The 13,107-nt window shown below is 47.7% G+C and overlaps 1 pseudogene; it reads left to right on the forward strand.

Moving 5' to 3' along the window:
- Window positions 1-5,588: 5,588 nt before the first annotated feature.
- Window positions 5,589-8,845, forward strand: LOC118575174 (annotated as a pseudogene).
- Window positions 8,846-13,107: the final 4,262 nt, after the last annotated feature.

The raw sequence follows: 13,107 nt of genomic DNA on the forward strand, positions 1-13,107 counted from the left end.
GGAACTCAATATGGCGCTTCCTTAGAAAATTGAAATTCATCTCCCCCAAGACCCAAGCTGTACACTCTTGGGCATATACCCAAGGAATGCTCAATCATACCACAAGGGCATTTGCTCAGCTATGTTCGTATCAGCATTCTTTGTAATAGCCAGAACCTGGAAACAACCTAGATGCCCTTCAACTGAAGAATGGATAAAGAAAATATGGTACATATACACAATGGAGTACTACTCAGCAGAGAAAAAACAATGACATCATGAGGTTTGCAGGCAAATGGATGGATCTAGAAAAAATCATCCTGAGTGAGGCAACCCAGACTCAGAAAGACAAACACGGTATGTACTCACTCATAGGAGGATACTAGATGTTAAACAAAAGATGACTAGACTGCTACACAACTCCAGGGAGGCTCCCTAGAAAATAGGACCCTAAGAAAGACACAGGATCACCCAATGACAGAAAAATGGATGGGATCTACATGAACAACATGGATGACAGTGGGAGTAATGAAGGGCAAGGTTTGAGGAAAAGGAGCTTAGGGGAGCAGGAGATCCCAGCTGGATCAAGAACAGAAAGGGAGATCAAGGAATAACAGACCATGATAAATAAAGACCACATGAGAACAGGAAGAAGCAAAGTGCTAGAGAGGTCCCCAGAAATCCACAATGATACATCCTCTGTAGACTACTGGCAATGGTCCAGAGAATGCCTGATCTGACCTTGTCTGGTGATCAGATGGCCAAACACCCTAACTGTCATGCTGGAACTATCATCCAATAACTGATGGAAATGGATGCAGAGATCCTCGGCCAGGCCCTAGGTGGAGCTCCAGGAGTCCAACTGGTGAGAGAAAGGGATTGTAAGAGTGTGAATTGTTGAGACCAAGATTGGAAAAAGCACAGGGACAAATAGTCCTTAGTGCATGAGCTGGCTGTTTGGGCTTACATGGGGACACTTTGCTCAGCCTGGAAGGAGGGGACTGGACCTGCCTGTACTGATTCTACCAGGATGAGCTGAATCCCCACGGGAGTCTTGGCCCTGGAGGAGATGGGAATGGAGGGAGGGGCTGGGGTGGGAGGGGGGAGGACAGGGGAACCAATGGATGATATGTAAAATTAAACATAAATATAATAAAAAAGCAAAACAAAATAATGTGGATTCCTCAGGGATAAATAACGGTCATAACGTTTTAGAAATCTATTTCAAATGAAGTATTTCAAAATTACATATTAGTGGACATATGAAAAGTAGGGAACCAATTGATAGCTCAGTGGAAACAGGGTTTTGTGGCCTAGCCCAATGACCTACATTTGTTTCTGGGAACCCAAATGGTGCAAGGAGAAAACTGACTCTGGAAAATTGTCCTCTTCTTCTCATATACAAACATTGTCAGTCCCCAACTGCGACTAAACAGGACATACAGACCAGGCTAGCCTCAAATTCACAGAGATCCACTTGCCTCTGACTCTGTCTCTCAGAAGTTAGAATTGAAGGCATACAACACCATGAGTAGCCCAACTAGCTTTTAATCATTAAAATTATTTCTTTACCCTGTGGGGCCAGGGCACACTTGCGCTACAGCCTGGGCAGCAGCCAGGTTCTCACACTGCAATCTGACACTCCCCATGGCCACATGTGTGCAGAAACCCCATGTGTGCACACCAAAGCCCCAGGCTGCTCTTTCACAGAAAGTGCCCCTCCCCTGTGATAGAATCATGGCTGCATGGCCCAGTCACCCCTGTTGGAAGAAACACAGTTGGCGGGCTGGGGAGATGTTTCAGAGGTTAAGAGCATTGACTGTTCTTCCAGAGATCCCGAGTTCAATTCCCAGCAACCACATGGTGGGTTACATCCATCTACAATGAGATCTGGTGCCCTCTTCTGGCATGCAGGCATGTATGCAGACAGAAACATAGTACATAATAAATAAATAAATCTTAAAATAATAATAATAATAAAATAAATAAATGAAACAGTTGGCACTACAAGAGACCAATTACAGCATCCTGGACAGAAATCATCCCACAGCAGGTCCCTGGGGAAAACAACTGAGGACTTGAAACTAGAGCAGAGCCCATGACTTGGGATTCAGGAACCAGCAGGGGGCAGCAGTGAGGCTGAGCACAAGGGGCAGCTGGGATCCTGAGGAAGCAGCCACAGTCTGTTGTGTAAAAATGCTGGGGTCCAGGACCTGATATATGTCAGGCTAGTGAGGTCAACCCCTCCTTGACAGATGGAGCATTCGGTGAACTTTTACCCACACACCTCAGACTGTAGGGCAAGGCCAGATGAAGCCAGGAGGTGAGACTTGGAACCTAATCAGACATCCGGAGTCCTCAGAATCCTGAACCTTCTGGAGAAGGACCAGACCACCTTTCTGTAAAGTTAGGCTGAACACCACCAAAGGCATGGAGAGTTGGCAGCTGGTGATGGACCCAGCTGACCATCATGGAAGCCACCGGGGCTCTGGCTTGGAAGCCTCTGTTTTCCTTGTTCCCTTGATGTCACCTCAGGCTCCCAAATCCCCTCTCTCCTTCCTTGTGGTCACATCTCCTACACAAGCCCAAAGGCTCTTCAGAATAATTTTCATGATGTGGCTGCTCTGTCTTCTGGTCCCTGCCTCTCCTCTGCAGCAGAAGTAACGGCAGTCCCATGCACAGGAGCACTGAGGTTCAGCCTCGTCACTGTGTGGCTGTTACCCCTGTGGTCATCACATGGCCCTGCAGGAGCTGGGACTCGGTGCTTTGCTGTTGATCACAACCTTGCTCTGGTCATGTTTACTCAGGACGAGGACATGGTAAATATGTGTGGACAGATCAGCTATTAAATGCATCTTGCATGATTGTATGTGTCTGTGTGTAGGTGCATGTGTGTACAAGTAAGTGTGTGCTCACATATGTGCAGGCCAGAGGACAACATCCAACATTACTACTTAAGACACCATCCATCTCAGGGTTTTGTTTGTTTGTTTTAGGATTTTGTTGTTTAATTTGGTTTTGTTTCTTTCTATTGATTTGGAGTTTGTTTGATTTATTATTTTGGGGTGGGTTTGTATGTTTGTTTGTTTTTGAGACAAGGTCTATGTAGCCATTGATGGCCTGGAACAGCACATATAGACCAGGCTAGCCTCAAACTCAAAGAGATCAATTTGCCTCTGACTCTGTCTCTCAAAAGTTAGAATTAAAGGCATGCACCATCATACGTAGCACATATTGTTTTTAATTTTTTAATTATTTTTTTACTCTGTGGGGTCAGGGCACACTTGTGCTACATCCTGAAAAGCAGCCAGGTTCTGACACTGCAGTCTGACACTCTCCATGGTCATATGCGTGCAGAAGCCCCATGTGTGCACACCAAAGCTCCAGGCTGCTCTTCCACAGAAAGTGCCCCTCCCCTGTGAAAGCATCATGGCTGCAGGGCACAGTCACTGCTGTTGGGGAAATGGAGTGGGCATTGCAGGAGACTGCTTACAGCATCCTGGACAGAAATCATCCCACAGCAGGTCCCTATGGGGATGCAACTGAGTCCAGGACTTGAAACTAGAACAGAGCCCATGACTTGGGACTAAGTGTCCATCCAGCAGGGGGCAGCAGTGAGGCTGAGCACAAGTTGAAGCATTGGGTTCTTACAGAACTCACTAGGGCCTGTTGTGTAAAAATGCTGGGGTCTAACACCTGACATGGCGGCCTCATCAGGTCCAGCCCTTCCTTCAGAGACATAGCAATCCAGTGACCTAGTTCACAGACCCCAGACAGTAAGGCAAGGTCAGATGAAGCCTGGAGGAGAGTAGTCAAGACCAGGAGAGCCCCTCTAATACCTCCCTGTGGATAAAGACAAGGCTCATCCGGTAGAATGCTTACTGCACACAACCCTGGGTTCTACCTCCAGGAGGAGATAGGGGCACAAAGCAGAACACTTGTCAACTCAGCTCTTGGGAGAGCAGAGAGGAGGATCTGTAGGAGTTCAAGGTTATCCTTGGCTACATAAGAAGTTCAAGGCCCAGCATGAGATATATGAGAATCCATTCAATAACAGGGGTGTGTGTGGTGGTTTCTGACAGGTACAATAGACCCATTCCTTCTCCTTACTAACCATTTGGAGCGAACTCATCCCAGAGATTCTGTGCATCTGTGTCTCCAAGGGCAGCATGGATGGATACAGAAGTGAGTCCATGTGCTGATGACAGTGAGGCCATGAGTGTTTGTGCCTGGTTCAGGTCAAGGGATCTGAGGACCATGGGGACTGTGGGGAAGGCAGAGACAGCAGATGGGACAGAGGTGGCTGCACAGCCACCTGCAGGGAGGCATGGAGAAGGCAGTCAATGCAGCAATCTAAGGAAATGGGAAGTTGCCTCTGCACATGTCACTCAGGGAGAATGATGCCACTTCCTGTGGTACACTCTTGTCTTCCATGGAACTGATGGAACCCTGTCATGGGGAAGGGTAGGATGTCCCTCCTGCAGAATGGCCCTGAGGTCACCACGGCCTCTGCCCCCACCCCTCACACCTCCACCCTAGTCACTGTTCAGTGTGTCCACTGTTGGAGATGTCCCAGGCAACATGTCACAAGTGATACACTGATGTTGTGAGTCTTTTTTCCACTTCATCCAAAGAAGGTTCTACAACAGCCACAGCTAGAAGGTGTCACTCAAGTGCTTTCTGGAAACATTCCTCCTGTAAACCCAGAAGCATATCCATAGCCTTTTAGGGGAGTTCAGATGCTGCACCGAGCAGGCAGACTGAAGTGTGTGTGGAGTGGAGGACTACAAGTACTTGATGGGATGAAGTCCAGTCAACCTGCCATGTGGCAGTCCTGTGACGTGTCCCAGGGCTTCTCTGATCCTTGCCATCCTCTTCTGAGGTGTGTGAAGGTTGGAGGAGGTAGAAAGTCTCCTTCAGAAGCTGGAGTAGCTTTGGAGTCACTGTCTAGGGAAGGGAGACAGTCACCCAGGAAGCCCAGGGTAGTTACAGACTCGGCAGCAGCGAGCAGGCCAGGGTGAGAGTGTCCACTGGGCCTTGGCTCTGCCGGGTGCTGTGAAGAGTCCCTGAAGGACAAGAAGAGGACAAAGAGCAGATGGTGGTGAGGACACCGAGCTAGGGCTGGGGACGGAATGTGTTTTCCCATCACCTCCATCTTCACTGTCTGAAGTGAGCAGAAACTGACCACTTCTGTGCCTGAGGTTATTAGAAAGATAGACAGACAGACAGACAGACAGACAGACAGACAGACAAGACAACCAGCATGATGGAAGACACAATGAGAAACACATGAGGAGGGGGAGGGCAGGAGTGGAGGAAATCTGGAGGTGAGGAAACAGTGATTACAGGCCACATAGGAAATGGACAAGACTGGACAAGACAGGAGGTCCAGGTGGAAGAGAGGAGAGCCCGGCATGGTGAGGTCAATTCCATATCTTCCTGTCAAAATGGGGGTTAGGCTCAAAGGCCTGGCCATCCTGTCAGTGACCACAGGGAGGATCTTCTGTAACAAGAGAAAGGAGAAACCAGAATGATGAAGGAAGTTTGCTGGTCACAAGGAGTTGGGGATGGGGAGGTTCTTCTCCGACTCAGTTCTCCACATGAGAAGGCCCAAAGGTTGTGTTTCACTTTACCCTGATTCTTCCTGAGTCCTGTGCACCCAAGGGTCCCTCACAGATCCTCCTCTCCTGCCTGGTGGCTTTGCTGGTCTCACTTCCTGGAGGGAATCAGGCCATGGCTTGGATCCTGCTTCTGCTGCTGTCAGCTGCATGCCTGCAAGCTGGTGAGTTCGGGGACCTTGTTAGCAGGGACTCTACCTTAACCACAGGAGGGGCTGGTGGGGCTGGGTAGAGTGGGCTGTCATTTGGTCAGTTGTCTGCTAGAGGAGACACCAGTGCTCTGTGCCTGAAGAAAGAGCTCATCCTCAGAGATGGTCCAGCCCAACCTGTCCTCATCTGTCCTGTACTGTATGGATAATGGCTCAGGAAGCTCTGGGTTGTCCTTTCCATCCCTTGCAGAGACATCATATTCTCCCCATCCTTTCCAGGTTACTCAGCAGGATCCAACAGAGAAAGACCCTTTGGGGTCAACCAACCAGCACACCTCTCTGGTGTCCAGGGCAGCTCTCTCGAGATCCCCTTCTCCTTCTACTTCCCCTGGGAGTTGGCAGAGGATCCACAGATGAGGATTCTCTGCAGATGGAAGCACTTCCATGGGGAATTTATCTACAACTCCACCCCGACTTTCATACATAAGCATTTCAAGAACTGGCTCATCCTGAACTGGACATAGCCTCAGACATCCGGAGTCCTCAGAATCCTGAACTTGAAGGAGAAGGACCAGACAGTGTACTTCTGCCGAGTTCATCTGAATACAAGACATGGCGTGGAGAATGTGCAGACAATTGGAGGGACCCACCTGACCATCACCCATGGTGAGCCACCCTGGCTCTGGCTTTGATGCCTCTGGCTTCCTCATTCTCTGGATGTCACTGCAGGCTCCACAGTTCTGAGCTTTCTTTCATACTCCTTTCCCTTGGCTCTGCCCAGGCTGTGACAACAGGATCTTTCCCTTGTAGTTGTGATGAGCCTTTGCTGTCTTCTCTGACCTTGTCTATCATTCTCTGCTAAGATGAACCCTACGCCCTCTGTAGGATCCAGCATACCCCCACTAGTCGATTTACCCACTTTCTGTCCCAAACTTACACTGCAGGCCAGGCCACTTCTCTATGACCTCAGTTGGACTAACTTCTCCAGGACCTCAACTGAGTGACTCCTCCAGGCTGTAACTGACGCACTTGGTCCTGGGGCAGGGATCCAATGAGTCCCTGTATGAAGCATCTCCACACAGCTCCAACCTAAGCCCAGAACAAACAGCAGGTGCCCACTGGATGTTCTTGGTGTCCTACCATCCAACCGTACACTGCCATCTAGCACCACAGCCCCCCATTTCCCCTCCTAGCTCCCCAGGACACATCCCTCACCTCTCCCTACCCACTCCCTTGTCTCCTCTCCATTCCCATACCCCCTCTCCTTCCCTTCTTACCCTCACCTCTCCTACAAAAGCTCCAAGAGTCTTAGGATATAATGTCTCCATTTTCAAGATATGGGTGCTCTGTCTTCTGGTCCTTGTCTCTCCTCTGCAGCAGAAGTAATGCAGTCCCATTCATAGGGAGCACTGAGGTCCAGCCTTGTCACTGTGTGACTGTTACACCTAGGCCCTTCACATGGCCCTTCAGGAGCTGGAGACTCTGTGTACTTAGTTGTTGATCACAATCTTGCTCTGTGGCTTTTTTTTTATATTTTGTATGTTTTTATATTCATATTTTGTGTTTTGTTTTTTATAAGACAGGGCCTCACCATTTATCCCTGGTTGTTCTGGAATTCACAGATATCTATGTGCCTCTATCTCCCAAGAGCTGAAATTAGAGGCCTGGGCCACCACATCTAGCAGTGACTCTTGACTGGATTAAGCCACCCTGTGCGTGGACACCTACAGCTCAGTTTTCTGCAGTCTCTATGGCCGCCATGTTGACCTGATGTAATGTCAACTAGCAGCTGCCAGGGCTCCGGGCTAGGAGGGAAAGGAGCTGTTTCTTGGGTCTAGAGTGGTTCTCAATCTTCCTGATGCAGAGACCCTTTAATACAGTTCCTCATGTTGTGGTGACTGCCCCCCAGCCATAAAATTATTTTCATTGCTTCTTCATAACTGCACTTTTGCTACTGTTATGAATCATAATGTAAATATTTTATATGCAGAATATATTATATTCTACCACTGTGGGAGTATCGAACCACAGGTTGGGAACTGTTGGTCTAGTGTATCCAAATATGTAAATACTGTGGAAATTAACCTTAGTGATGTTTGTAGAGAGATGAATGTACTCTGCCCTACAATGACCTGTTCACTTATGGCTAAAACTATATATTTTCTGCTATACATACTTATGTATTCAGTGTGTGAGAACATGTGGGTGGTCTGTTAATTCAGGTGTGTGTGTGTGTGTGTGTGTGTGTGTGTGTGTGTGTGTGTGAATGTTCACATTTCAGGGTATACATGTGGACCTAGAGGACAACTTCAGGTGTCCTTCCCTTATTTTGAGACAGGGTCTCTCACTAGCTTCAAGTTTGCTAAGTAGACTAGGCTATATGACCAGTGAGCCCCAGGGACTGCCTGTCTCCAGATCCTCAGTGCTGGGATTACAGCTCACTCAGCTCTGTTTGGTATTGATCGAAATGTATATAGACAGGCTGGTTTTAACTCACAGAGATCTGGCTGACCATGTTTCTAGGGTTAAGATTAAAGGCCACACCCAGTACACCAAGCTCTTGATATGGATACTAGGGTTCAATCTCAGGTTCTAAATTCCCAAGAGCAAACACTCTATAGACTGAGTCTTATCTGCATGTTACCTACATCTATGAGAAAACAACAGTACTTCTGGGGCTTAGTTGTCTGTGACCAGATGACCATCCAGGACACACCTCCAGGACAGGTGGAGAGTGAACATTTGAGCTTGTTCTCCTGGAGTCTCAGTCTTCAGCATGTGTTTCCCTCTCTGTGAACTTCTAACAGCTGTTCCCCATCCCAATTCCACAGAGAAGACAAGGTGTGACACTCACCCCGTCCCTCCCTCATCCCCGGGGATCAGCTCACTCCTCATCTCTCCCCAGCCATCAGCACCACCAGGCAGAGCCCCTCCATCACCACCTCTGCAGTCACCACAGCTGGCCTGGAGGACACAGAGGGCCAGAGGAATCCTTCACTTGTGAACCTGGGAGCCACGGTCGGGGTGGTATTGGCCACAGCTGTGCTCATAACCCCGGTCTGTGTACTGATGATCTCCCTCTGGGGGAAGCAAAGGTAAGTGGTCCAGGACAGGCCCTCACCTGAGCTTCCTCTCTGAGTGTTCTCAGCTGTGGAGATGGAGAAGGACGAGCTTGTGCAGGACAGAGTCCAGAGAACACAGGGAGAGAAAGGAGACAGAACTCACCCAGGACTGAATCTGCACCTACTTCCTGAGAATCCCAGCAGGAAACTGGAGGAACTAGTGTAGATGAACACAGAGCCTGTGCTAAGACAATGAAGGAGTATGTGAATGCCGCAGCTCCTTCAGGTCAATGACCAAAGTTGTTCTCCGCCATCCACATGTTTGTCTATGTATGCAAATATATATATATATATATATAAATCCAAAAATATATTTTTTAAAAAATTTAAGGAAATAGTAAAAAAGTAGGATATTTGCATAAAGGAAAATGTATCTCTAAGTCCTTACACTGCAAAAGAATCTAGAAATCAATACAATTCATACTCAACGCCAATTACGTTTATGTAAAGACAAGTGATTTATCTTCTAACATTCTTAAGGATTCTGAGAAACAAGTATTGGGACACAGCTGGGAACATCTCTACTTACCATTTGGGAAATAGAGACAGAAGGATCCAGAGTTGAAGTCTTCTAAAGATACAGAGAAAGTTGCCGGTCAACCTGGGCTCGTTGAGACCTTGTACTCACACAACACAAGATACAAGTGTGGATGGTGTTCAGAGCAGATTTAAAGCCATGGTGACTAGAAGACTGCAGGACAGGAGCAGAGATGAGCAGAGAGTGGAGTGTAATAGAGACTGCAGAACTAAAGTTTGAAGATGTATCCCTGGTGTTCACAAGGTCTTAGTCCTCCAACAGGAAAGAGAAGCATCTGAGAGCTGGAGAGCAGCCTGAGAGGCAGCAGAAGTCTGACTGGGATTTGAACCCTGAGACTGAATCTGCAGGTGGCAGCAACCTGCACTCACAGGGAAAGCTAGAGAGCCAGTTTCCAGGGAGACAAAAGGGAGGCATGGTGAGTGCAGGGCAGGGAATGCAGGGAGGAGACATGGGATCAGGGCATTAGAAGTAAACAGAGGGAGAAGGACATGGACAAGGGACAAAGGAACAGGAGAGCTGTCCTCTGACTGGCTGTGCTGTGCAGAAGGAGAGCTGAGGAACAGCCTCAGGTCCTGGTGACTCTCAGAGGTGTCCCTGAATGTCTGCTGCAGAGCTGTTTGCTGCCCTGGGCCCCTGATGTTGTCTGAACACAGAGAACAGCTGAGAGGCAGATGGAGGGTCAGCATGGCTGCCACAGTGACTCTGTTTCTTCTCCTACAGGCCAGCAGACTCAAGATGACCCCAGCCAGGGGAGAGCCTGTCATCCCAAGGAGCAGCTGAGGGGCTGTGTGGTGGTTTGAACAACAATGGCCTCCCTAGGCTCAAGGGTTTGTCTGCTTTGTCACCAGGCAATGTGTGGCCTTGTTAGAGAAAGTGTGGCCTTGTTGGAGGAAGTGGGTCACTGGGGGTCAGATTTCCCTATTCAGATGCTCAAGCCAGGACCAGTGTCTCCCTCTCTCTTCATGCTGCCTGCAATCTTCATGTAGAATGCTCAGCTACCTCTCCAGCACCATGTCTGCCAGTATACCACCAACCTTCCCACCATGATGATAATCAACTAAACCTTTGAAACTTTAAGCCAAGCACAATTTAGTGTTTTCCTTTATAAGAGTGGCCAAGGTCATGGTATCTCTTCACAGTAATGGAACTTTGACTAGACAGGCTTTTGGGGAATTTTTTTAATGAGTGGCATGCAAGGGATCTGGAGAGATACTTTCATCAGAAAAGCATTGCACACAGGCTAGAGGACCTGAGTTTGATTGGGAGCACCCACATTATAAACTAGGGAGGTGACAGAAATTTGTAATCCCAGCTGTGGACAAGGAAGAGACAGCCAGAGTTGTGGAGCTGTCTGTCCAGCTAGTCTACTCTAATTACTGACTTCCAGAACAATGAGTGACCATGTCATAAAATAATGTGGACTCCTCATGAGGATAAATCACGGTCATGACATTTTCCAAATTTATTTTTAAAAACCAGTATCTCAAAATTACAAATTAATGGACAAAAGAAAATTGGGGAGCAGACAGACTGATAGCTCAGTGGGAAAAGGTGTTTGTGGCCTAACTCAGTGATCTGCATTTGATTCCGGGAACCTAAGTGGTGCAAAGAGAAAACTGACTCTGGAAAATTGTCCACTTCTTCTCAGAGACAAACATTGTCTGTCAGTCCCCAGCTAACAGGCCTCCAGGGGCCAGGATCTCTCACCAGGGAGGTCAGTTTTCATCCAAGTGTGGATTGATGCCTACTCACCCTGCATCTCACCCCTTCCCTGTCTCCTGCTTGTGCTGTGAAACATCCTGTCCTTGGACAGGTACAAGAAGATAATCCCCACTTCTGCCACGTAGGCTCTAAAAACCTCTCTGCAGGGCATCTTGTCTTTCTCTGATCATGAGAGCACAACGCTGCTGTTCCTGTCTCTCTATGGAGTTAACAACACTTTAAAAAAACAAACAAACAAAACAAAACAAAACAAAAAACATGAATTGCTAAACAGTCTTATTAATTTAAAAAAACAACCCTGGAGCCAGTTATTGGGGTGAAAGCTGAAAGATCAGAGAAACAGAACAAGCCAGCTGCTCAATCTTAGCTCTAGGAAACCTCAGGACAGTGAGTTCCCGTTTCCTCATGCCTTATATTCCTTTTTCATCTCTGCCATCTTACTTCCTGGAATTAAAGGCATATATGCTTCCTAAGCAAAGGAATGAGATCTCAAGTGTTGGGATCAAAGGTGTGTTTCACCACACTTGGCTCTGTTGCAAGTGTGGTCTTAAACTCACAGAGATTCATACAAATCTCCACACGGACCTCTGTCTCCCAGTGATAGGATCTGTGCCATTACGGTCTGACATCTATGTCTAATCTAGTGGCTGGCTCTGTCCTCTAATCCCAAGATAAGTTTTATTGGGGTGCACAATACATCACCATACTTATTAATAAATGTCTCATGGCATATCAACTTGCTGAGTCTATTAAGAAACTGTCCCCAATTCCCTGGAACTAGTTGAAGACATGAGGGGTCATAGGGAAGTCACCCAGACTTCTCATGGCTAAAGTGAAGTCTCCTGGGGAAGTTGTGAGATGTCTGCAGTGGTGTAATGGATCCAAGCCTCCTGAGGCTGAACTCAGCAGCAGTCATTATCACAGGGATCTTGTCAGCTGGGGTGATGTCTAATCTGAGCATCCCTGGAATGTTCACACAAGCAGGATGCCATGATGATGGTCTGACCAGTCATCTATGGGAGTGTCTGTTAATCATCTCCTCCCTGCAGACAACTGGGTACAGGGAAGGATCCTCAAAGCTGTTACTCCAGTGGTCATGTGACTTACCATCACTGCTTTCCATTGTTCAAAAGGGAGAAACAGCAAAGGAGCCCACAAGAAAGACCTCACAGAACCAACATTCTCATCAATGTTTAGGTCAAATCCCCTCAGGGTGAAGGGAACATTACTGTTGGAATGGGGAGCACACATGGGTTCTAACATGACTACCAGTGTTTGGGATTTGTATTACCTGACCTGAGACAGTCAGTTAAAAGAAGGACTAGAGGAAGCCAGGCACGGTTCCTATAATCCCAATGATTGACAGTAGAGATAGCAAGATCATGAATTGGAGGCTGTCATTAGTACCTACTGATTTTGAGGTCAGCCTGGGCTACATAAGATGCTGTCTTAATATCAAACAAGCAGCAAGCTAACCAAAACTCCAGAGAGTCAGCAAAGTCATGGAGGCTGGCCATCTGTTACTTCACTTTGTTTGGAGACAGAGGACTTGAAGATTCAACAGTTTTTTCTTTAGATTTACTCAAACAAATTCTGTGAATATTAATAGTTTCATTTAAGCAATATGTAACATTGAAGAGGAAATTGAGAGTTTCTCAGTTTCTGTGACCTCAAACTCAGTGACATGTGAGTTTCTGTTTCTGGCCTTGGCTACCTGCAAAGTTGGGAGACTTCATCCCGAGAAGCAGGAGACTGAGCTGGTCACCAAGCCCTACCCACTGGGCCTGAAGACACTATAGAGTCTCTTCTTGGGGCTCCCCTGGGCAGGGGTGCAGGAAGGTGCTCATGCTGAGGATGGCAGCACATGAGGTTGAGGAAGATGATGATGTCATCCTAGGGGAGAAAGAAGAGGTCAGATGGGGGTGGGACAACTGTGCTAATGTAAAGTCTCAGGTGCAGCCTGAGTGTCCTGTCTACAC

Source organism: Onychomys torridus, unplaced genomic scaffold (genome assembly GCF_903995425.1).
Source record: "Onychomys torridus unplaced genomic scaffold, mOncTor1.1, whole genome shotgun sequence".
Classification (NCBI taxonomy): domain Eukaryota; kingdom Metazoa; phylum Chordata; class Mammalia; order Rodentia; family Cricetidae; genus Onychomys; species Onychomys torridus.